Source organism: Tachypleus tridentatus, chromosome 9 (assembly GCF_004210375.1).
Source record: "Tachypleus tridentatus isolate NWPU-2018 chromosome 9, ASM421037v1, whole genome shotgun sequence".
Taxonomy (NCBI): Eukaryota; Metazoa; Arthropoda; class Merostomata; order Xiphosura; family Limulidae; genus Tachypleus; species Tachypleus tridentatus.
The window spans coordinates 3,565,825-3,592,177 of record NC_134833.1 but is presented as its reverse complement, the minus strand read 5'-3'; the positions used below and the strand labels follow the sequence as shown (position 1 = coordinate 3,592,177).

General features: G+C 35.1%; 2 pseudogenes across 2 annotated transcripts in view; both read right to left on the bottom strand.

The window, feature by feature from the left end:
- LOC143224676 (polyamine-transporting ATPase 13A3-like) overlaps positions 1-18,849 on the bottom strand; it is a 112,839-nt pseudogene extending 93,990 nt beyond the window's left edge. The window contains exons 1-2 of the transcript XR_013013399.1: positions 18,552-18,849; positions 1,017-1,356 (exon numbers count right to left, since the gene is read on the bottom strand). The product of XR_013013399.1 is annotated as a polyamine-transporting ATPase 13A3-like (transcript). The remainder of the gene's footprint in view (positions 1-1,016; positions 1,357-18,551) is intronic.
- Positions 18,850-24,020: 5,171 nt separating this feature from the next.
- Positions 24,021-25,213, bottom strand: LOC143224677 (uroporphyrinogen decarboxylase pseudogene; annotated as a pseudogene). The gene has a single exon (XR_013013400.1). The product of XR_013013400.1 is annotated as a uroporphyrinogen decarboxylase pseudogene (transcript).
- Between the last annotated feature and the right edge of the window lie 1,140 nt (positions 25,214-26,353).

The following is a 26,353-nucleotide window of genomic DNA, read 5'->3' as shown; positions in this document are numbered from 1 at the left end:
TTAACAATGGTAAGAAAGTGATTACTTGTTGACGGCAAAACTTTAGCAATGATATTAAAGTGAGTAGTTGATTACAGCAAATATTTAACAATGGTATTTCAGTGGTTATTTGAATACGGCAAAACTTTAGCAATGGTATTAATGTGAGTAGTTGATTACTGCAAATATTTAACAATGGTATTTCAGTGGTTATTTGAATACGGCAAAACTTTAACAATGGTATTAAAATAATTTATTGATTACGACAAAACTGTAAGAATAATGTTTAAGTGATTAGTTGACTACGGAAGAATTTACCAATGGTATTTTTAAGCGAATAGTTGATTGCGAGAAAACGTCAACAATAATTTTTGAGTAAATACTTGATTTCAGCCAAACTTTAACAATAATATTTAAGTGATAGGTTTGTTACGACAAAACTTTAACAATGGTATTAAAGTGATTAGCTGATTACATGAAAAACTTTAACAATGGTATTAAAGTAATTAAATGATTAGGCAAAACTCTAGCAATGGTATTAAAGTAATTTATTGATTACGTCAAACTGTAGCAATGGTATTATAGTGTTTACTTGATTACGGTAAAACTTTAGCAATGATATTTTTGTAATTACTTGATTTCAGACAAACGTTAATAGTAATATTTATGAAAATACTTGATTTCAAATAAGCTTCAACAACAATATTTAAGTGATTTAAGCCATACTGCAACAATAATCATGTGTCGGGTTAACACAGTTACATCAAAATAAATAGATAAATGTTTTTTGTAACAACATTTGTAACGTTCTCCATATGTCTTATTTCGATAACTGTAGTTTAAATTACTGCGACGTGATCCTATCATGCTATGTAATTAAAAGTAATAATAATTTGAACGTATAAAGAAGGTCGAGAATGTCCTAGAAGGTTATATGTGTACCATATCATGTTACAATTTGAGATTAATTAGACAAAATATTGAATCAACCCCATCACTGCAGATATTATAAACAGAAGATGACACATCGTACTGACCATTTCGTCATCCTCTCCTGTATTTAATTTCTCAGTAGACTTTCCCATCTCTTCAAATTATTCAATATTTCCTCGGTTGAAATTCCAAGGTCTACACTATTAAAAAAATTTTAACTATTCACGTTAACTGGTTTCAATCCATTTCGGTCCCGCCTTCGACTTGTCATGGGAGATGATATGGAACAGGACAGGAAACAATCAAGCCTTGCACAGGAAAACGGTCACCATACAAGTAGGCGTAACTATTCAATGAACCTAATACGACGAGACCTCGTTGTATTTATATACAGATGAAAGGAAATCTTGGCACTGATTTACGAAGTTTCTTTCTTGATGATTTCTACTTTCAAACAGAAATAAATAAATAAGATAAAAAGCATATATTAAGAGCTAAATAAACAAGTGACTATACATTCTAAATACAAAAAAGAATTTAAACACGAAACGCATACAATCCCTTAATCAAATTTAACCATCTGAATATTAACATTAAACGTCTGCAAACCCTACAAATAACCGAGTAATTATTTACCAGAACTACACAACATCACAAATCAAAAAACAAGAAACTAAATAGTACAATAAATAGAACCCACTCATTCATCAGTTGAGAACCTTGGGAACTACAGTTATGTTAAACAATGGTTTCAATACAGTGGTTTGTGTTTAAATCAGTTCATATGTTAAATAGATGTAGTAAAAATGGTTTGTGTTTGCCTCAGTTGATACGATAAATAGAGTTTTGTAATAATGGTTTACGAGTAACTCAGTTCATGTATTAAATAGTAGTTTCTAGTAATGGGTTATGTTTAATTCAGTTCATGTGTTATACAGTTGTCTATTAATACATCAGAAAAGGTTTTAAATAATGCTTTTTGTTTAACTCAGTTCATGTGTTAAATAGTGGTTTACCTTCAACTCAGTTCGGGTGTTAAATAGTGGTTTTTAGTAATTGATTGTGCTCATTCAGTTCATGTGTTGAATAGTGATTTCAAGTAATAATTTGTATTTTACTCAGTTCATGGTTTCTAATCATGGTTTGTGTTCCACTGAGTTAATGCGATAGATAAATACTGGTTTGTTGTAATGGTTTATGATTTACCCAGTTCATGTGCTAAATAGTGGTTTATAGTAATAGTTTATGTTTAACTCCATTCATATGTTACATAGTGCTTTCAAATAATATACTCTTCAAAAAAAAGAAACGTAAAAGGGATATTTACTATTTTAAAGAGAAATATATGTAATAACGTTACAACCTCAGAGTATGTGATGTTACACGTGTTAAGGCACTGATTGTCAGACCAAAATGACAATAAAAGTTGTGCTCTTTGAAAACGGAGGAAAACATCGGATTTTTCGCCACAACGCATGTGTGTCCAATAAATTTGTTTGAGAGATCTGCATGTTCTGCAAGTGCAACATGTGCAAAATCCCTATAAAAGTGACGGGTTCACGGTTTCCATAGCTCAGTGTTAAGCCACCGACACCCAATATAGTTACGCCAAGACTGACTGAAGCACAACGCAACAACGCCATTCGTCGCTTGGAAGCAGGCGAATCTCGATCAGATGTTGCCAGAGCTGTGAATGTCCACCCAAGCACCATCACAAGGCTATGGAATCGTCACCAACAACATGGATCAACTCGTGACCGTCCACGAACTGACAGACCTCGTGTGACGACGCCCGCACAAGATCGCAACATCCGGTTACGTCACCTTCGGGATAGGACCACCACTGTAACGTCTACTGCCTCAACCATACCAGGGCTGCGTAGGATTTCTGATCAGACCGTACGCAACCGTCTACGAGATTCTTAGGACCCATGTGCAACCCATCATGGTGAACGTCAACGACGTTTTTCAACATGACAACGCCCGTCATCACACAGCCCGACTCACCACTGTCTTCTTGAGACACCACAACATTAACGTTCTTCCCTGGCCCTCCAGATCACCAGATTTAAACCCCATCGAATATCTTTGGGACGAGTTGGACCGACGTCTGCGACGGCGACAACCTCAATCGCAGACTCTACCTCAGCTTGCAGCAGCTTTGCAGGCTGAGTGGACAGCCATTCCACAGGATGTGATTTGTCATCTCATCGCTTCCATGGGCAGGAGATGCCAAGCAGTTATTGATGCTCACGGGGGGTATACTCGTTATTGACGTTGAGTGACGTTAAACTTCAACTAGTGAGCGTGGACTTCGCCTTTTAGACTTTGGATGTTCAGCAATGAATGTGCAAAGTTTCACACAAGTCATACAGAACTACCCGAAATAAACTTGTTGACAATGTGTCTCATATTTTGCCTTTTGCGTTTCTTTTTTTGAAGAGTATAGTTTACACTTGAATCATTGCATTTTTTAAACAGAGCTTTGTGAAAATGGTTTGTGTTTGACTCAGTTCATGTGTGAAATAGCGGTTTATGTTTAAGTCAGTTCAGGACCTAAATAATGATTTGCAATAAATGTATATGTTTACTCCATTCATATGTTATATAGTTTTTCTAGTAATGGTTTGTGTTTGACTCAGTTCATGTGTTATATAGTGCTTTGTAGTAATATTTTATCTTTGATTCAGTTCATGCGTTAATTAGAGGTTTGTAATAATGGATTATATTTTACTCAGTTCATGGGTTAAATAGTGGTTTATGTTTAACGCAGTTCGTGTGTTAAATTGTGCTTTATAGTTATGGTTTGTGTTTTGACTCATTTCATGTGTTAAATAGTGGTTTGTAGTAATGTTATGGGTTTGACACAGTTTTTGTGTTGAATAGCGGTTTGTAGTAATGATTTGTGTTAGACATAGTTCATGTGTTAAAGAGTGGTTTGTAGAAATGGTTTACGATTATCTTTGTTCATGTGTTAAATAGTTGATCATGTTTAACTCAGTTCATATGTTCAATAGTGGTTTGTAGTTACGGTTTATGTTTAACTCAGTTCATGTGTTAAATAGTGGTTCATTTTTAACTCAGTTAAGGTGTTAAATAGCGGTGTGTAGTAATTGTTTCTGTTTATTCAGTCCATGTGTTAAATAGTGGTTTCTAGTAATGATTTATGTTTAGTATAGTTCATGTCTTAAATAGAGGTCCATGTTTAACTCAGTACATGTGTTAAGTAGCAGTATTTCTTTAACTCATTTCATATGTTAAATAGTGGTTTATGTTTAGTGATGTTCATGTGTTAAACAGTGAATTCTAGTAATGACTTGTGATTCACTCAGTGCATATGTTATATAATGGTTTTTGTTTTACTCAGTTTATGTGTTAAATATCGATTTATGTTTAACTCAGTTAATGTGTTAAATAACGGTTTGTTGTTATGGTTTTGTGTTTGTCTTAGTTCATATGTTAGATAGTGGTTTGTAGTAATGGTTTATATTTAACCCAGTCCATGTGTTAAATCGTGGTTTCTAGTAATGGTTTATGTTTAACTCAGTTTATGGGTTAAATAGTGATTTATGTTTAAATATGTTCATGTGTTAAATAGTGGTTTATGTTCAACTCGATCATTTGTCAAATGGTGCTTTGTAGTAATTGTTTCTTTTATTTCAATTCGTGTGTTCAATAGCGATTTGTAGTAATGGTTTATGTTTAACTTAGTTCAGGTGTTCAATAATGGTCTATGTTTAACTCAGTTCAGGTGTTAGCAATTTTTTTGTTGTACTTGTTTATGACTAATTCAGATCATGTGTGAAGTAGTAATTGTTTACGTTTAAATCTGTCGTTGTGTTACAGGTTGATTTCTAGTAATTGTATATCTTCAACTCAGTCCATCTGTTAAATCATGGTTTGTTGTTATGATTTGTGTTCATGTGTCAAATAGTGGGTTCTAGTAATGTTTAGCGCTGTTCATTTGTGAAATAGTGGTCTAGGTTTAACTCAGTTCATGTGTAAATTGTGCTTTATGTTTAACTCTGTTCTTGCATTAAATAGTTATTTCCAGCAATGGTTGTGTTTGACTCAGTTCATGTGATAACAGCGGATTATGTATAACTCAGATCATATATGATAGAGGCGCTTTATAATTATGGTTTGTCTTTTGACTCAGTTCACGTGTTAAATAGTTGTTTGTAGTAATGATTTATGTTTTACACAATTCATATGTTAAATAGCGGTTTGTAGTAATGGTTTATGTCTGACTCAGTTCATGTGTTAAACAGAGGTTTATTTTTAACTTAGTTCATGTGTTAAATAACGTTTGTAGTCATGGTTTGTGTTGGACTAAGTTCATGGGTTAAAAAGTGGTTCGTTGTATGGTGTGTGTTTGACTTAATGTGTTAAATAGTGGTTTGTTGTAATGATTTATATTTCACTCAACTCTTGTGATAAATAGTGGGTTCTGTTTAACTCAGTTTATGGGCTAAATAGTAATTTATATTTAAATCAATTAATGTGTTAAGTAGTGGTTTATAGTTATGGTTTGTGTTTGACTCACTTTATGTGTTTAATAGTAATTTCTATTAATGGTTTATGTTTGAATCAGTTCATGAGTTAAATAGTGGTTTGTAGTAATAAAGTATGTTTAACTCAGTTCATGTTTCAAATAGTGGCTTATATTTAACTAAGTTAATGGTTTAAATAGTGGTTTGTAGTAATGATATTGTTTGGCACAGTTCATGTGTTAAATAGTGGTTTATTTTTAATTCAGTTCATGTGTTAAATAGGGTTAATGTTTAACTCACTTTATATGATAAATAATGGTTTGCAATAATGGAATAATTGTTGGTTGGTTGATTTGGTGTTTTATAGCAAAAAGTAGCTAGGCTATCTGTGCCAAACATCCAGTAAAAAGTTAAAAGAAACTTTGTAAAATTCATAAAAGGAAATTAAAGTAAAACAAAACAAAGTTTAAAAAACAAACAGCATCAAACCAGTGTTTACATCTAGTGTACAACGTAAAGAGAAAAACTATAGTAATGCAAGTTGTAAAGGACTTTATGTAGCGTAACTATAATTATCATAACTCGCCAGGAAGACTAACATGTAAGTACAAAACCTACGTCAATCACCTTAAGTTGGCCTTTCCAATCCTGGTTCTGAGTTATTTGACATGATGACCGTTATCAAGAAGGAAAGTAATAAAAAGGTTTTAAAAAACGTGTAGCAAAATTATAATAATAATTCGCCAGGATGACTATCGAGTAGTTAAAACAGAAGCGGTTAGATAACTGAAGTTCACCTTTCTAGTCCTGGTTTCGAGTTATTAATTGTTAGCCAGATTCTAATATGAAATCGAACTAGATGTACTTTGATTCTTAAAAGGGAATCACATTAAAAATGTCTAATGTATAAATTAAAAAACTTAAATGACATTAAAAAGATTAATGGCCTTTAAAAACTAAAAATATTACCAAGGTGGACTGTGTCACCATCACCAATAACACTGTCTAACGCCATGGACAAATCTTGGTACAGAACATGTTTAAAGTGGTGCCGTCGTTGAGAGTCATAATGACGACAAGACACTAAAATGTAGCTTATTGTGACCTGAATGTTACACAAACAACACAAATAAAAGAAAACAATGAGTTAAAAATTGTGACAACTGCGTAGTCTAGTTAGAACAACTTTCTCTTTCCAATCCTTATGGAAGCAAGACAGTCAAAACCCAATATAGGGTTTTATTTGGAAAAGTATGTTTTCACGTTGCTCACTCCAAGTCGACTGGCAACTGGTATAGAGCCAAGCCTTGAATACAGGACCACAGTCCATGTATGGAACAGCCACAGCAGTTATAGGGCCAGAACAGATAGATTTAGCTGCGGTGTCGGCAAGCTCGTTCCTGTGAATACCAACGTGACCTGGTATCCAATACAACTGGATAGAAATAGATGTTAAAGAAAAATGGGTCAGTCGGTTTTAAATATCGGCGAGAACAGGGTGTGAACTAACGTGAAGCGATTCCAAGGCCAGTAGAGAACTAAGTGAATCAGCATAAATAGTGCAATCTCAGTACTGCTTAGCTTCTACATGATCCAGAACAAGTGAAATGGCATACAGTTCAGCAGTAAACACAGAAGCTGTTGAGAGGCTTGTGCGTGCAACCACCAAACCACAATAAACTATGGCAGAACCTACACAGTCATCTGATTTTGAACCATCTGTATAAATAGAAATGCAAAAATGGTTCGAAATATGTTCAGCAAATAACACAGTATTTCCAATCAGAAGCGTCTGCTTTTCTCAGGTGACTTAAAGATAAGAAGCCATGGTGGGATGAGCTCACCAGTGGATACAGCAATGTTTTCCAAGGATAGACCCAATTCATCCAACTGTACCTGGATATGAAGACCAAAAGGAGCTATAGTAGATCGTCTGTTCTAAACAAGTATGGCCCACCAAGCTGGGAAAACTCAACCCCAGGTGGGATGCTTTAGTAAGGAACGAAGTTTCAAAGCATATAGTTAAGACAGGTGTAAACAGCGGAGGTACAAAGAAGGTTCATGAGACTGTGTATAAGTTCTGAAATGGGGAAGTGAAGAAAATCCCAGTGCAAAGCTTAAGTCCTTGATGATGAATCAGGTCCAAAATCTTTAAGGCTGAGGTCCCAGCACAGTCATAGATTCAATAAGAGCACGATATATCTTTAGAATATAAATCAATCTGCTCCCCAAGTGGTAAAAGAGAGGACACGGAAGATGTTTAGTGCTCTTGTACATTGGACCCGTAGCTCCTTAATGTGTGGTATAAAGATCAGCTTACGAACAAAGATAAGCCCCAAGAAATTTGTCTCGGGGACCACACGCAGCATAACTTCACCAATACAGAGTTTAGGATCACGGTTAATACCCTGTTTGCGGCAAAAGTGTATGGTAGCGGTTTTAAAGAGAGAGAAGTTAAAGCCATTTGCTGTGGTCCATTTCAGTAAACGATTGAAGGAAGTCTGTAACTGCTGATCAATATACCTCAAGTTTGACGACCGACATGAGAAGTGAAAGCCCGTTTTTATACTGAAAAGTATCACACTCAGAACTCAGCCCTGAAAGACTTCAATTTCCTGTAGAAAAGAACGGGGAAGTGTCGAACCAACACGAACTTGGAATCTCATGCCATTAAATTTTTTAAGTAAAAATGGGCAAGTGGCCACGTAACCCATATATATGGAGATTTCGCAAAATACCATACTTCCATGTTGAATCATAAGTCTTCTCAATGTCAAAGAATATTGATACAAGATGTTTTCCTCAGAGAAAGGCTTCTCTAATTGACGTTTCAATTCGAATCAGGTGGTCCATGGTGGAGCGCTGTCGTCGGAACCCACACTGGGTGGCTGAGAGGAGATTGCTTGATTCGAAGAACCGAACAAGACGAGCATTAACCATCCTCTCTAAGTTCTTACAGAGACAGCTCGTCAAAGCAATTGGTCGGTAGTTTGAAGGAATCTTGGGATCTTTCCCAGGCTTAGAGAAAGGTAGGACAATAGCCTGGCGTCAGGCATCAGGAAAAACATTCTTCTCCCAGATTCGGTTAAAAACATTCAGAAGAATAGCAAGAGAAGCTAGTGTATAGATAGTGTATATTATAAGGGCCAGTTTGAGTTTAACCAGTATAAAGGGACGATTATATTCATAGAGACAATCAGCTTGAAAGGAAAGAGATGATTGCTTTGCCCGAGTCTTGATGGCTAAGAAGGTGGAAGAAGAAGCAGAAATGCTAGATACCCGGAAAAGCTTTCACCTAGACTATCGGCAATGTTCCAGGTATCAGTTACTTCCTGGCCATCAGAGAGCAAGATCGAGAGGAGGACAGAATTATATTGCCCACTGACCTTACGAATCTTGTCCCATATGACTTTGAAACTGGTGGTAGATGATACGCTCGTTGTAACTTTATCCAAGATTCCTTCTGGCTATGACGTCTTACCCATCGAGCATGTGCACGGGCCCGTTGGAAAATGATGCGGTTCGAGTGTATGGGAAAATTACGAAAAGTATCCCAGACTAGATTTTGAGCCTTCCATGCCATGTGGCAGCCAGTATTCCACCATGGACGAGGAAATAGTGGAAAACGTGTCGACGTTTTAAGAATACATTGAGCAGCTACTTGTATAATATAGTTAGTTACTGCTGCCGCACAGTCATCTATTGATGGCTTACAGACGATGGCAGGATCAAGTTCTGCGAGAGCAGTAAAAGAGTTTTCCTGATCCAGCTTCCACCGGAGCACGAGGGTCGAATGGCATCGACCACGGCCAGTCTCTCTCAAGATTATAGGAAAATGATCACTGCTTCGTGGATTATTGTGAACCCTCCATGTAAAATGGGAAAATAATGAAAGGGAAGCAAATTGAGAGATCAATAGGAGTAAACAACTGACTAGATGCATGGAAATAAGTAGAAGAACCAGTATAGAAAAGAGAAAGGTTGTAATCAGATATCATACACTCTACAGAATGACCCCTCTTATCAATATCAGGACTTCCCCATATTCTAACTGAAAAAAAAGTTAGGACACCCCCACATTTATTCTCACCTAAAATGGCTCAACTCACACACAGGTGTATCACACCATGTGCACATGATGAGAAGATCGTTACTCAGCATTTTGAATTAGGCTTGCCCTATTTAAACCTCAGACATTTAGTTCGGTGTGCTCCTGCTTGTTAAAGTGAGAGTGAGCACCATGGTGAGAGCAGAGGGTGCTTGAGGATTATGTAAGACCATCTGTATGAAAATTAAAGCTGAAGCGGACCTGGAACTTGCAACACGACAATGGCCCAAAACATACCAGTAAATCCACCAAGGACTGGCTGAACACTTAAAAAATGAAGAATCCTGGAACGGCTGCATCAAAGCCCAGATCTTAATCCCATTGAGATGCTGTGGGGTGCTATGAAACGGGCTGTACATGCATGAAACCCCTTAAACATCTCATAGCTGAAAGAATTCTGCATTGAGGAGTGGGACAAACTTTCTTCAGACCAATGTCAGAGACTTTTAGATAGCTATAAGAAGCGTCTCACTGCAGTTATTTTAGCCAAAGGAGGTAACACTAGCTATTATGGGGTAGGGTGTCCTAAATTTTTCACATGACTGTATCACCAGATTGAAGCTTCTTTACTGACTTTGGAAAGCCAGCAAGTCCCTTCTGAATAAAAAAGGAAGACATTTGCCGTAAAGGTTTGTCTGAAAGTGAATGTAATATAAAAAATGAGGTACAACAGGTGGTACAGATGGTGAGGATTGCTGCTCAGAATTTTAAAGACGTGGTTCGTTACCTATAGACTGTTTTTTCACTATTTTATTAAGATTTTTAATTGGAGTATCCATAATAAAGAAAGGAAATTTCGGTGCCTACTGACCCCACCAACCATGGAGACCTGCGAGGGGATGCACAACAATGTCAAACAAGGACACTGCGGCAACGCCAGAGTTTCGTGAGCACTATACCTAAACACCAGCATCAGATACAATGTCCACAACACCTGTTGAGAACATCCAACACTGGTACTTGGTTCACCCTAGCCCAAGTGGACAAGCCGATTGACCGAAGAGGGGCCACCCTAAAACCGATCATCTACAAGAATTCAAGGCCAAAGTGCTGTGTTAGGGTTGGACCCCTCAACAACCAGGATCTTCTCCTCCCCTTCACAGGTCACCACGCACGGCAAACACATGGGTGGATGTTTAGATCCCAGAGGAGGTAAAGTGAAATAACAGAGCCTTTCCTGGGAGGTCCCCTCACCATGTACAGGAATCTACACCAAGGGCTTTCAGAAATGGATTATGTATAACGCAATTCATGTGTTAAATAGGGGTTTGTAGTAATGATTTAGGTTTAATTTTGTTTTTATATTAAATAGTGGTTTCTAGTAATGGTTTGTGTTTAACTCAGTTCATGTGTTAAAATGTGGTTTCTAGTAATGGTTTGTGTTTGACTCAGTTGATGTGTTATAAAGAACTTTTTACTAATGTTTATCTTTGGCACAGTTAATTTATTAAATAGTTCTATCAAGTAATGGTTTATATCTGACTCATTACATGTGTTAAACAGTGGTTTGTAATAATGGTTTGTGTTTAACTCAGTTCATGTGATAAAAAGTGGTTTTTGTTTAACTCAGTAGATAGGATAAATAGTGGTTTATGTTTAAATCAGATGATGTGCTAATTAGTGGCTTCTAGGAAAGGATGACGTTTGGCTCACTTTAAGTGTTAAATAGTAGTCTATTTTAACTCAGTTCATGGATTAAATAGCGCTTTTTATTGAACTCAGTTCATGTTTTAAATAGTGGTTTATGTTTAACACAGTTCAGGTGTTAAATACTGGTTTGTAGTAATTTTTTGTAACCACTCAGTTCATGTTTTAAATAGTAGTTTATAGTAAGAGTTTGTGTTTGACTAATTTCGTATTATATACGATGCTCTGAAGTTATGGTTTATGTTTGACTCTTTACATGTCTTTAACAGTAGTTTCGACTAATGGTTTGTCTTTGACTCAGTTCAAGTGTGAAATAGCGGTTCATGTTTAACTCAGTTTATGTGTTAAATAATGGTTTGTGTTGTTTCAGTTCAGATGCTAAATAGTTGTTTCTAGTAATGGGTTGTGTTTAACTCCGTTCATGTGTTATTTAGTGCTCAATAGTAATGGTTTATCTATGACTCAGTTCATGTGTTAAAGAGAGGTTTGAAGTAATGGTTTACGTTTTACTCATTTCATGTGTTAAACAGTAGTTTATAATAATGGTTTGTGTTTGACTCAGTTAATGAGTAAATATTGGTAAATATTGGTTTATGTTTATGTGTTATATAGTGCTTTATAGTTACGGCTTGTGTTTTCACTCAGTTTATGTGTTAAATAGTGCTTTTTTTCAATTCATGTGCTAAATAGTCGTTTATGTTTTTTCTCAGTTCATGTGATAAATAGTGCTTTATAGATATGGTTTGTGTTTTCACTCAGTTCATGTTTTGAATAGGGCATTGTGGTAATTATTCATGTTTTACTCACTTCATGTCTTAAACAGGGTTAATGTTTAACTAACTTTATATGTTAAATAATGAATTATAGTAACGGATTATGTATTTAAACAGTATACTCAATTCTTATTGTAACTCAATACTTACAGTAACTCAATTCACGTATTAAATAATGGTTTGTAGGAATTGCTTGTCTTTGACTTGGTTCATGTGTTAAATAGTGGTTTGTAGTAATGGTTTGTGTTTGAAATAGTTTGTGTGTAAAATATCGGTATATTTTTAACTCAGTTCATATGTCAAATATTTATTTGTGGTATTGGTTTTTGTTTGACTCAATTCATGTGTTAAATAAATGTTTGTAGTATATCTTCGTATGTGATTCAATTCGTGTGATAAATGTTGGATTACATTTAACTAAATTCATATGCTCAATAGTGGTTTGTAGCAATGGTTTGTGTTTTACTCATTTCATGTGTCAAAAAGTGGTTAGAAATAATCGTTTATGATTAACTCTGTTCATGTGTTAAAGAGTGGATTATGTTTAGCTCAGTTCATGTGTTAAATAATGGTTTGTAGTAATTGTTTGTGTTTGACTCAGTTAAACTGTTAAATAGTGGTTCGTAGTGATGGTTTAAGATTAACTCAGTTTGTGTTTTAAACAGTGTTTCTTGTTTAACTCAGTTTGTGTGTTAAAATTGTTTGTAATGAATGGTTTATGTTTGATTCATTTGATATGTTAAATAGTGGTTTATAGTAATGGTTTCTGTTTGACCAGTTCATGTGTTGAATAGTGACTTCTAGCACAGGTTTATGATTAATTCAGTTCATGTGTTATATAGTGCTCTGTAGTAATGGTTTATCTTTGACTCAGTTCACGTGTTAAATAGAGGTTTGAAGTAATGGTTTATGTTTTACTCATTTCATGTTTTAAATAGTGGTTTATAGTAATGGTATGGGTTTTACTCAGTTCACTTGTTAAATAGCGAAATATTTTTAACTCAGTTGACGTGTTAAATAGGGTTAATGTTTAACTCATTTTATATGTTAAATAGTGGATTATAGTAATGGTTTGTGTTTGACTCAGTTCATATGTGAAATAGTCGTTTGTGGTTCTGCTTTGTATGTGATTTAGTTCATGTATTAAATGGTGGATTATGCTGAGCTCAGTTCATATGTTCAATGGTGGTTGGTATCAATTGTGTTTGACTCACTTCATGTGTTAAAATAGCGGATTATGTCCAACTCATTTGATGTGCTAAATAGTAGTTTATAGTAATGGTTTATATTTGACTCAGTTCATGTGTTAATTTGTGCTTTTTGTTCAACTCAGTTAAGGTGCTAAATGGTGGTTTGTAGTAATTGTTTGTACTTACTAAGGTCATGTGTTAAATAGTGGTATCTTGGAATGATTTGTGTTTAACTCACTTCATGTGTTATATAGTGCTTTCTAGTAATGGTTTATCTCTGAGTCAGTTCATGTGTTAAACAGAAGTTTCTCGTAATGATTTATGTTTAACTCTACTCGTGTGTTAAATGGTGGTTTCAAGTAATGGTTTATGGTTGACTTAGGTGATGTATTAAATTGTGCTTTTTGTTCAACTCAGTTTGTGTTAAATAGTGGTTCATGTTTAACTCAGTACTAGTTTTAAATATTTTTGTAGTAATCCTTTATGATCGACTCAGTGAATGTGTTAAATAGAGGTTTGTAGTAATGGTTTGTGATTTACTCAGTTCATGTGTTAAATAGTGCACTATGTTTTACTTAGTTCATGTGTTAAATACTTTTTTATTTTTAACTCTGTTGATGTGTTAAATAGTGGTTTCTAGTAATAGTTTGTATTCATATTTCCAATGTTGTGGTATCTTATTAGTCTCTTGTAACAGTTTTTATATATAAGACGGTCCCCAGTGATGCCATATTCATATTTCCAATGTTGTGGTACCTTATTAGTCTCTTGTAACAGTTTTTATATATAAGACGGTCCCCAGTGATGCCATATTTATATTTCCAATGTTGTGGTACCTTATTAGTTTCTGGTAACAGTTTTTACATGTATGACGGTCGCCATGGATGCCATATTCATATTTTCGGCATTATTCTATTTTACCAGTGGTTGGTGACAGCTCTCACGACGTGGAAGTGACTCGCCTTCAAATCACTCAGTTCCCTTAAACTTAGTTCTACACTTTAACATGCTTAAAAGATTTGGAAAACTTTCCAGTGGAGAAATCATTGAGACTAGTATTTCGACTGCAAAGAATGTATATTTACAATTTTGCACGGAACTGTAACATCTGTTGTTAAAGAAATCCATGAATTTATAATCACTGTGGTTTCGTGAAAGCAGAGAATGTGTGCAACTGTACCTTTAGAGTAAAGAGACATTCGTATCGTTTCTATAAACAGTAGGCACGTTAGTGGTTATGCAGTCTGGTTCATGTAACTTTCCGAAAAAGTGTGCAACTGTACCTTGCTTTTCTCATAAAATAATAGCTTATGTTAAATCTCATTTAAAAAAAAATCAATACGTATTTGACAAAGACAGTATAAGAAATGGAAGCGACATCTGTTAATGACATTACATAAATGGTTTAGAAGAATCCTAAACATATCTGGCTGAAATATTTAGCCAGTAAATAATAACTTGAATATTCAAATTTCATTCTGAAATATAAAAACGGAAAAAAACATCTGTAAACCTCACCCACAGTAATATAGTAATATGGATATAGGGAAAGGAAGCAATAGTACATGTAGTGCTATATTTGTAGGGCCTCCTAGTATCAGCACAGAACCTAGTAATCAGATCTCTGAATAACGTAAACTTCATAGGCAGAACACGGAGAACTCGTTAGAGGCACTATCAAAATGTATCTGATACACTTAAGGGTTTGATAAACATGTTTAGTTTTTTCAGTATATTAGTCAATGAATTGCCTACTTCTACAGGGTGCCTCCAAATATTTCATGAAATAACCAGAACACACTTAACGTGTTTCATGATACACATTAAACGTTTTTAACGTTACCTACTCTTAAGCCTTTTACTTTTGAATGAGTTTAAACTCATACATAAAGAAAACTATTTAAAAATACTTAAATACCTCCATCTATCAAACGACCTGTTGATCATAATGTAGGGATCGTAAATACCTAATGTAGGACTAAGTCACTTTTCTATACTATAATGCAGTGAGTATGTTTAAACATGTCTGTCTAAAGTTTGTTAACGAATCACATTGGGTTCTAGTTAGTCTTAGCATTTATGTGAATATTAATAAACAAGACACATTACAAAGTATGTAGAGTTTGTTTGTTTGTTTTTTGGAATTTCGCACAAAGCTACTCCAGGGCTATCTGTGCTAGCCGTCCCTAATTTAGCAGTGTAAGACTAGAGGAAAGGCAGCTAGTCATCACCACCCACCGCCAACTCTTGGGCTACTCTTTTACCAACGAATAGTGGGATTGACCGTCACATTATAACGCCCCCCACGGCTGGGAGGGCGAGCATGTTTAGCGCGACTCGGGCGCGAACCCGCGACCCTCGGATTACGAGTCGCACGCCTTACGCGCTTGGCCATGCCAGGCCAAAAAGTATGTAGAACAAATATCAAATCATAAGTCACTCAATTTGTAGTCGAGTAAAACATTGAAACATACAGAAAGTTAGTTAGACACACAGAATTATGTTTTCAGTCACTTAATGTTTTTATATCATTATACTTGTTTTCTACAAAACTCACAATAATTCGAGTCTTCACTGACGTCAATTATAAACATTCACGTCGAGAGTCATGCATCATCATATACTCTTCAAAAAAAGAAACGCAAAAGGCAAAATTTGAGACAAATTGTTAACAAGTTTATTCCGGGTAGTTCTGTATGACATGTGTGAAACTTTGCACATTCACTGCTGAACATCCAAAGTCTGCAAAGGTGAAGTCCACGCTCACTAGTTGTAGTTTAACATCACTCATCGTCAATAACGAGTATGCCCCCCGTGAGCATCAATAACTGCTTGGCATCTCCTGCCCATGGAAGCGATGAGATGACGAATCACATCCTGTGGAATGGCTGTCCACTCAGCCTGTAAAGCTGCTGCAAGCTGAGGTAGAGTCTGCGATTGAGGTTGTCGCCGTCGCAGACGTCGGTCCAGCTCGTCCCAAAGATATTCGATGGGGTTTAAATCTGGTTCTCTGGAGGGCCAGGGAAGAACGTTGATGTTGTGGTGTCTCAAAAAAGACAGTGGTGAGTCGGGCTGTGTGATGACGGGCGTTGTCATGTTGATAAACGTCGTTGACGTTCACCATGATGGGTTGCATGTGGGACCTAAGAATCTCGTAGACGGTTGCGTACGGTCTGATCGGAAATCCTACGCAGCCCTGGTATGGTTGAGGCAGTAGACGTCACAGTGGTGGTTCTATGCCGAAGATGACGTAACCGGATGTAGCGATCTTGCGCGGGCGTCGTCACACGAGTTCTGAGAGATCGTGGACGGTCACAAGTTGATCCATGTTGTTGGTGACGATTCCATAGCCTTGTGATGGTGCTTGAGTGGACATTCACAGCTCTTGTAATATCTGATCGAGATTCGCCTGCTTCCAAGCGACTAATGGCGTTGTTGCGTTGTGCTTCAGTCGGTCTTGGCGTAACTGTATTGCGTGTCGGTGGCTTAACACTGAGCTATGGAAACCGAGAACCCGTCACTTTTATAGGGATTTTGCACATGTTGCACTTGCAGAACATGCAGATCTTTCAAACAAAGTTATTGGACACGCATGCGTGTTGGCGAAAACACCAATGTTTTCCTCAGTTTTCAAACTGCACAACTTTTATTGTCATTTTGGTCTGACAATCAGTGCCTTAATACGTGTAACATCACATACTCTGAGCTTCTAACGTTATTACATATATTTCTCTTTAAAATAAAAAAATATATCCCTTTTGCGTTTCTTTTTGTAAAGAGTATATAATACCTAAGCATAATGTAGCAACCAATACAAAACGTCTAAATAAAAATATTCATACACGCCTACAGTAATGTTATATAGATCACACGTTTCTATAACATGTTGAAATAGCAGAAAATAAAGAAGCGTTTTATTTTTTCATTTAAAAGTTTTATAAATTATTTAGTTTCAGGAAGTAACCAAGTATTAACTCAGTTTCAGAAAGTAACCAAGTATTAGACCTAACTCACAATAAAAATTAAACATCAACTTTCCTCTCTCATATTCGGTAAAAACTCAAAAAATGAACACCTGAACTGACTGACATCAACTCCTAGATACTCATGAAATTCTGGACATAACATATTGTCACTACATCACACCAAAGCTCCGCTCCGTCTGGCAAACATATAAAATATCTTTAACTTAGAATATTAATATTTACAGAACACGTCTTCAGACTTCACCCTAACTTGTTTAAACTTCACATTTCAATTAATAGGGAGAACAAAATAAATATAGCAGGCTATGCACTATGATACCGTGCATAAACATACAGTGCTAGTCTCGGCTCCACTAAAACTTTGATTAAATGTACACCACTACCTAATGTTTAGTTTGATAATTAAAAAAACTAGTGTTTTTGAACTCAGACACGGGTTTCTTGCGTTTTTAAGGTATTAGTTTCTACTTTTCAATTCGTTTTCTATGTAACAAGGTCTCTTAAGTTATTATAAATTATAAGTCGAAACTGTTGATGAGGGTTAACTGAAGATTCACGTGTTTTTAGATTGTCAGTGTTGCTCCCAACTTTTAGGATTTATGTGAAAATTGTTGATAGTTAGAAAATAAATGGTGTTTATACGCTAACAATACTTTACTTCCCAACCGTTTTTGTGTTACAAACTGACGTATCCGTTCAACCAAAGGGAAAACGTGGGGACCTCTACAGCTAACACAGTGTGATCGAATCCAAACGCTGACCATGTTTATATCACTCTAAGGGTACAAGTCCAGTTTGGTGACAATCTTTATGAACATTGAAAGTCTAAAACAGACTTTTGTCATCCAAGGGTTTAGGTTCTCACTCTGGCTAGAATGTTATATTAAAATTTATTGATAAATTGTTTTTGTTCTCTGGATATTCGCTGTTTGTGTGAAAGGAACTTCACTTCAAGTTATTTATTTTGTTAGTTATACTTCATGTCAGGATTTTGTGTAACTTTAGATAAAGGTATAACATGTATGACACGTCTGTTATATTATTCTTTTAAAATATAATTGAATTGAGAAAGTAATTAGATAATTATTTATTGAAACTTCTTAGTGTTGTACTTAAACATTTTTCTGACAATCATCGTTTATTTATAACGTATTTAGTGTACGAAAATCACGTTATCTTATTAGAAGATAGAAACTACTCACATACTTCAATGAGCACGAAAAGTGAAAACAATCCATACTCCTAACACTTGTTATTCACAAAAATAGAAAAAAAAAATGTCATTAAGTCTATTAACATGGCTTTCGGACACTATATTTTTCGGTTATGTTTAACCGTTCGCACGCAGCAACTTATTTATTTACAATTACACAATAGATAAAGATGGAAAAAACAATTCTAATCTTATGTTGGGTAAAAATGATAAAACAATTACGGCTTACCGTATCGAGGTAACGTGGATAAAACGTGTTAAGTTTCTTTTAGATATGACCTGTAATTACAGAATAGCTTTTAGTGACGATGGGTTACAATACTGTCTCCAAAAACTTTTATTCCTTTTCGTAACTTATACTTTGAGGGCAAAATACCTGAGTGGCTCACCAGACCACAGTTACACACACGTAACAGTTTTCATACATACACCAAGTCACATGACTGCGCGAAGTGTCCTCTACCAACCGAGGTTTTTACCAACTCGCACAGACAAGCATAAGATAGGGCCCGGCATGGCCTAGCGCGTAAGGCGTGCGACTCGTAATCCGAGGGTCGCGGGTTCGCGCCCGCGTCGCGCTAAACATGCTCGCCCTCCCAGCCGTGAGGGCGTTATAATGTGACGGTCAATCCCACTATTCGTTCGTAAAAGAGTAGCCCAAGAGTTGGCGGTGGGTGGTGTTGACTAGCTGCCTTCCCTCTAGTCTTACACTGCTAAATTAGGGACGGCTAGTACAGATAGCCCTCGAGTAGCTTTGTGCGAAATTCCAAAACAAACTAGCATGAGATATTCTTACATATCCAAGCCAGTTTGTAGGATTTCCAATTTTTATAATTTAATCAGTACAGTCTTAGTTCATGTTTACTGTCAGTTTCTTGGAATTATTCTCATATCTATCTATTGAAGTTAAGCGTGAAGACAGTGAAGAAATCCCAAGTGTTTGTTAGGACATTTCAACAAATCCAAAGTTTATATTAGGGCACTTCTTTACGAATACAATTTTATTTTGTATCTGCACGATTTCGACTGTCTTGCTCTCAAGGATAAGACTTTAAAGTTAGTTGTTAAACACGTTACTTAACACCCCAAGAAATGAACTGCAATTATCACTGAGCAATGGTAACATCTACAAACGTGGTTAGAAAATAAATAATTACACAACATACAAGAAGTACAAGCTGATTGTAGTAAACGGCCTCATCCTGATACCTTCACTCGTTCATATTTTGTTTTCCAGCGTACACTTAGTGAATAAGTTGTTTTTTTCTTTCTCTGCATGAAGTAACTTCAGTTTAAGAATTGCTGGATTATTGTACAGATTGACAACAAATACAAACATATAACATACGACTATTAATACTAAAATGATTTACAAATGCTAAATAAAAGGAAGGTTGGTATATCAGTGACTCCGGTAAATAAGTACGACTGTTTCATTTTCATCTTATCACAACGATAACAGCTTAATATAAGAGGCACTACCACACAAAAGCTATGTTTGTTTGCTTTATTGAATTTCGCGCAAAGCTACACGAAGGGTACTTGCGCTAACCGTTCCTTATTTAGCAGTGTAGGACTAGAGGGAAAGCACTAGTCATCACGGCCAACTTTAGGGCTACTCTTTTACAAACGAATAATGGGATTGATCGTCACATTATAACCCCCTGCAGTTGAAAGGGCGAGCATGTTTAGATCGACGTGAAGTCGAACCCGCGACCTTAAGATTATGATTCGAGTGCCTTAATCACCTGGCCAGGTCGATCATCAAAAGCTTTATAAAAAGGAAAAAAATAATTTAAACTGGTTATATAAAATAAATGATTTACGAATATTGTCTGAAATGCCTTGAAAAAGTTTTACGATTCCGAAGAAAGAATAATTTTCGTTATTCGAAAATAAAAAAAAAGACAACTTTATCATTGGTACATCTATGAAATAAAAATAAGTGTAGTTGAAATACTAATTTTCCTTCAAATTATATTAACTGTAAGAGATAATCCGCCAGAAATATAAATATTAAGAAACAATTATTTTATGAACATCGACCACACTGCAATATAAATAAATATATTTTTTAGCCCACAATAGCAGACTTAACTATGAAGAAGCTATCTAAATCACCACAAAGGAAAACAACCTCCTTAGAACTTGTTTTTGAAATTTCGCAAAGCTACTCGAGGGCTATCTGTGCTAGCCGTCCCTAATTTAGCAGTGTAAGACAAGAGGGAAGGCAGCTAGTCATCACCAGCCACCGCCAACTCTTGGGCTACTCTTTTACCAACGAATAGTGGAATTAACCGAAACATAATAACGTCCCCACGGCTGAAAGGGCGAGCATGTTTGATGCGACGGGGATTTGAACCCGCGACCCTTGGATTACGAGTCGAATGCCTTAACGGTGCCGAACCTGATTGTTACGTAAATTGCCAATAATTATTGTTATGTAAAATTTTAATAATGATTTCAGGTGAAATACTAATAATGATTCTTATATAAAATACTATTAGTGGTTATGTCAAATACTGATGATGATTATGTAAACTACCAATAATCATCAGATAAAATACTAATAATCATTGTTATCTAAAATACTAATAATAATTGTCGTGGAAAATACAAATAATGATTGTTATTTTAATTATTATTAACGACTGTTCGGTAAAATACTAAATGATTGTAATTTAAACTAATAATAATCATTGTTGTGTAAAAGCTAACAATCACTGTTATATAAAATAATAAACATCATGTACAATATTAATGAGGATTGTTATGTGAAATACTAATAATGATTGTTAGGTAAAATACTATTAATGATTGTTATATCAAATACCGATAATGATTGATGTGTAAAATACCAAAGATCATTGTTGTGCAAAATACAAATGATAATTGTTTCTTTCAATACCATTAATGACTGTTAGGTAAAATACTAATAATGATTGTTGTGTAAACTGCTAATAATCATTGTTCTCTAAAATGCTGATAATGATTGTCAGGTAAAATACTGATAATCGTTGTTATATTAAATATCAATAATGATTATGTAAATTTTAACAAAGATTTTTATGTAATATACTAACAATAATCATAGTTGAATAAATACTAATGATCATTGTTGTAATATATAAAACTTTATGGAGATGAAACCACTTGTTATAAAACTTTTAGTAATATATAAAACTTTATGGAGATAAAACCGTTTGGTATTAAACTTTTAGTATTGTATAAAACGTTATGGAGATGAAACTATTTGGTATTAAAATTTTAGTATATATTATATAAAACGTTGTGGAGATGAAACTATTTTGTATTAAACTTACAAATGTATCAGACCTCAGGGAGACCAAAGTACTAAACCTTTAGTGATATACGTGCTACTGTATAAAAGCTTGAAGCTGTGAAATCCTGATGATTTTCTATAACACCGAACTTCCACTCATAAGAAAGTAAAATACTGAAACATTTCTTTCCAACCAACCACCTTTTGATATCTGTCGATGTTGTGATTTTTAAGTATTTTAACATTTTCTAAACCCGTTGGTCAAAACTTTTATTTAGTACAAGTTTTACCCGTTTCACATAAATTTATCATGATGTTATGGCTTTTACTTGTTGAGAAATCAATCTGCTAGAGTTTCAATTTTTTTTTTACTTTCCGTCAAGTAATAGCTTGAGTTTCAAATATAAAAACCTGAGTAACTTGAACAGGCAATAACCGTACTAAATATTTATACTTATCCTCTGTAATTTACAAACAAAAGTTAGTGGTGAAATTGTGAAAACAAAAACAGTAATGAGGGAAGTAGATTTGTTTGGAAAAAGAGAAAATGTGTAATCAGAAAAAAAAACGATAAAGCTGCGGAACATACGTACCGACCGAGGGCGCTAGAGCATACAAGAAACATTCTCCATTACTTGGTGCCAGTTGTTTGATACGGATATATCACAGTCATCAATGGCGTTGATCAAGGATAAAACAAATTTGAAAGGTCAACTGTACAAAGTCTTATAGAAAAACATTTATCTTGTTCCAGCTTTGACAGAAATGGACATCTAGTGGACGTTTTTCGTACTAGAATTTTTGAACTTGTGTGCAAGTACACAAGTTCATCGTAAGATGAAATGTTTTAACAGCAATAAGAACGTGCTGCGTTACAAGTTTCACGTGCTGAAAAGGTTTGATGACGACACGAGCAGTTATATACCCACAAAATACAGTAAAAATGACTGGATTGTTTAAACACAAACTATGAACTAATACCAATTATTTCTTCCGTTCGGTTTTCGACGATTAATTCCTGTGATCAGAAACTGTTTACATTTTCACACTTCATAATCTCCTGCTGTTGTTTCACTACCAGCTTGAAAAACTTACACATCAAATCTAGTGAAGTGTATTTATAACCTACCATATGAGATTTATGGTTGGAATCATGCTAATTTTTATAATTTAGACTTAACACAGTTGTACTTCAGGATGAAAGTCTTTCTTGGTGTGTAATCAGCTTAAACATTGGTTGGAAAGAAGCTCTAAATTATTTTTATCAAGCTGACAAATACTGTGATTGGCTATTTCCAATTATGATCATGTCACTGTCAGTAAAACTGATTACCACTCACTTTTGGTAAAATTAGTTTGTGAAAATCACTCAGCATAGTTTTACTTCAGATATTCTCAAACTATCTATTTACAACACTTATGTAATAAGAATATCTCAGTAAAATTTGTTTGTGAAAATCACTCAGCACTCGTTTTTACTACAGATATTCTCAAACTATTTACATCACTTCTGTAATCACTGTCACTCAGTAAAATTAGTTTCTGTGAAAATCACTCATTCATGCTAGTTTTATGAGATATTCTCAAACTGAGTAAAACTTCTGCAACACCACCACCACTCACGTTATTTTTACTTCAGATATTCTCAAACTATTCATTTACAACTTCTGTAATTGCACCATCACTCCCAGTAACACTTCTGTAATCAAACCATCACTCTGGGTAAAACTTCTGCAACCCCAAAGTCACTCAGTAAAACTTCTATAATCACTTTATTTCCAGTAAAATTAGTGTGAAAATCACTCAGCACTCATGCTATTTTTACTTCAGACATTCTCAAACTGTTTATTTACAACACTACAATCACACTGTCACTCAGTAAAACTTTTGTAATCACCCTAGCTCTCTCAGTAAAAGTTCTGTAATCACACTGTCATTCAGTAAAATTAGTGTGAAAAATCACTCAGCGCTCATGTTAGTTTTACTTCAGATATTTTCAAACTGTTTATTTACAACACTACAATCACACTGTCACTCAGTAAAACTTTTGTAATCACCCTATCTCTCTCAGTAAAACTTCTGTAATCACACTGTCACTCAGTAAAATTAGTGTGAAAATCACTCAGCACTCGTTACTTTTACTTCAGATATTCTCAAACTGTTTATTTAAAACACTACAATCACACCGTCACTCAGTAAAATTAGTGTGAAAATCACTCAGCACTCATGTTACTTTTACTTCAGATATTCTCAAACTATTTATTTACAAAACGTGTTATGAAAGTTTAATTATAGAAAATACCCTTCTACAGTAACCTTTGAAAAGTACTTTGAGCTATAAATACAACAGAAGCTAAGTACACTTTACAATAATAAACAGACAGCTCATAACCACTATCAAAATAACTTCAACTACTACTTACTTGTACTTTTATTTTTTACATAAAGCTGGTTATGGTGCTAAAACAATGACATGAAGATAAAAACTTTGTTTTACAAATTAAAACTAGAGAAAATATCACAATAAAGTCTGGAAGCTTCAGTGTGTGGAATGTAGCTCTTTGGAGTGTTTATGTACAGCATCAACAAAAGCACACAAGTGTGCAGGGTCAATGTCAGGATACACTCCATGCCCTAGATTTGCAATGTGTCTATCTGGTCCAAATTCAGTTATCATCTGTGCTACATACTGGTCAATGTCAGATGGTGAAGCATAAAGTGCACAGGGATCAAGATTTCCTTGAAGGGTGACATATGGTCCGACTTCTTGTCGTGCTTTTTTTGGTTTTACTGTCCAATCAATTCCCACAACATCATATCCTGTTTGTCCTAGCTTGTCCAGAGCATAGCGAGTATCTTTTGTTAAAATAGCCATAGGAACTTCATCAAGTCCTTCACAATGTAGTCTGGATTTTACACTTTCTCTTTTACTATTAATATATGGAAGAGCAAATTTCTCAAAGAGTTGTGGACCAAGGAAGCCAGCATTAGATTCAAACACCTGCAACATCTGAGCACCAGCTTTAACCTGACCAATGAGGTAGTCAACAGTAACGTTTGTCAGGATCTTTAGTAGCTTGTGACTCTCCACTGGCCACTCATACAGCCAACGCTTGGCTTTAGACATGGTTTTTGTTCCCCCCACCTTCAATCATGTATCCCATAAGTGTTCAAGGTGCTCCACAAAATCCCAGAAGGGGAACTCTTCCCTCAATCCTATGCCTGGTTAAGGTAATAGCATCAAAAACATAACCAAGTTCTTTCTTCATATTTGGAGTTCCTTTTAATAAAGACAAGTCATCTGGTTTCTCTAATGGTTTGGGGAAATGTGGGCCTACACCAGGAAGCATATCGACTGCCATGCCTAGTGCTTGTGGTACGACTAAAATATCGAGATTAAAACGATTTATTGGTTGTAATGTGACCTGGCAAGCAAGTTCAGGGGTCTTGCAAAGTTAAAAAAAAACTGAAATCTTTTCTTATTTCACAAAATTCTGGCAAGTACCGTCCTGCTTGTCTCATTACCCAAACTGGAGTGAACTCTGTCCTCTGACCACGAGCTACCATAATATGGCATCATTCAGGAGGGGAGGGAAGTTCTGGGCCATCTATACAAAAATAACATACAATGTTTACAATTTCATGATTATATGTGAAGAAAAACAAAACAATAAATACTTGTAATGAATGTATAGCATTGAAGAAAATGACCATAATGTGTGTGTTTCATATAGCAAAGTCACAAAGGGCTATCTGCTGAGTCCACAGATCCATAATGTGTAAAGATACTACTACAGAACAGGTAATAAGTACATTACAACTGTGAATAAAGTTTAACTTACAAAATTCTCAGCTTTAAACTGACTATTTCTATTGGTTTCATATAGTCATAGGAACTTCATCAAGTCCTTCACAATGTAGTCTGGACTTTACACTTTCTCTGATACGATTAAAAAATGGAGGAGCATATTTCTCAGAGTTGTGGACCAAGGAAGCCAGTACTAGATTCAAACACCTGCAACATCTGGACACCAGCTTCAACCTGACCAACAAGGTAGTCAACAGACACAATGTAGTCTGGATTTTACACTTTCTCTTATAGTATTAATATATGGAAGAGCAAATTTCTCAAAGTTATGGACCAAGGAAGACAGCACTAGATTCAAACACCTACAACGGGTTAAGGTAATAGCATCAAAAACATAACCAAGTTCTTTCTTCATATTTGGAGTCTCTTTTAATAGAGACAAGTCATCTGGTTTCTCTTGATGGTTTGGGGAAATGCGACTCTTCATAGGCCACCAAACTATTTATTTACAACACTGGGTAGCAATCAGTTACAGTGTGCACTTACTGTTACTCTGATGGTAACAAAAATTAGTATACATGTACTGTTAGTATGAAAGTAATAATAACTTTGCTTTCTTCCAATGTTCTACCCAATAAGCCAACATATTCTACACAGCCACAGATATTACTTGTTTAACAGTTTTTATACACTACATAACTAAATGCTTTCTATAAATTAAGATACACCACATTCATATCTGTACCCTTCCCTACACGTTGTACCCTCTTCAAAGAATGTCAAAACTCAGAAAGGTAAGATTTTGCCCCAGTAAAACCATCTTGACTATTCATAAAAATCTAAAATTTAAATGACTTTACAAAGATTCTTTCAATAGACTTCCAAAACTTTTCCACAACTGATGTAAGACTAATGGGTCTATAATTAGTAAGGCAGTTTT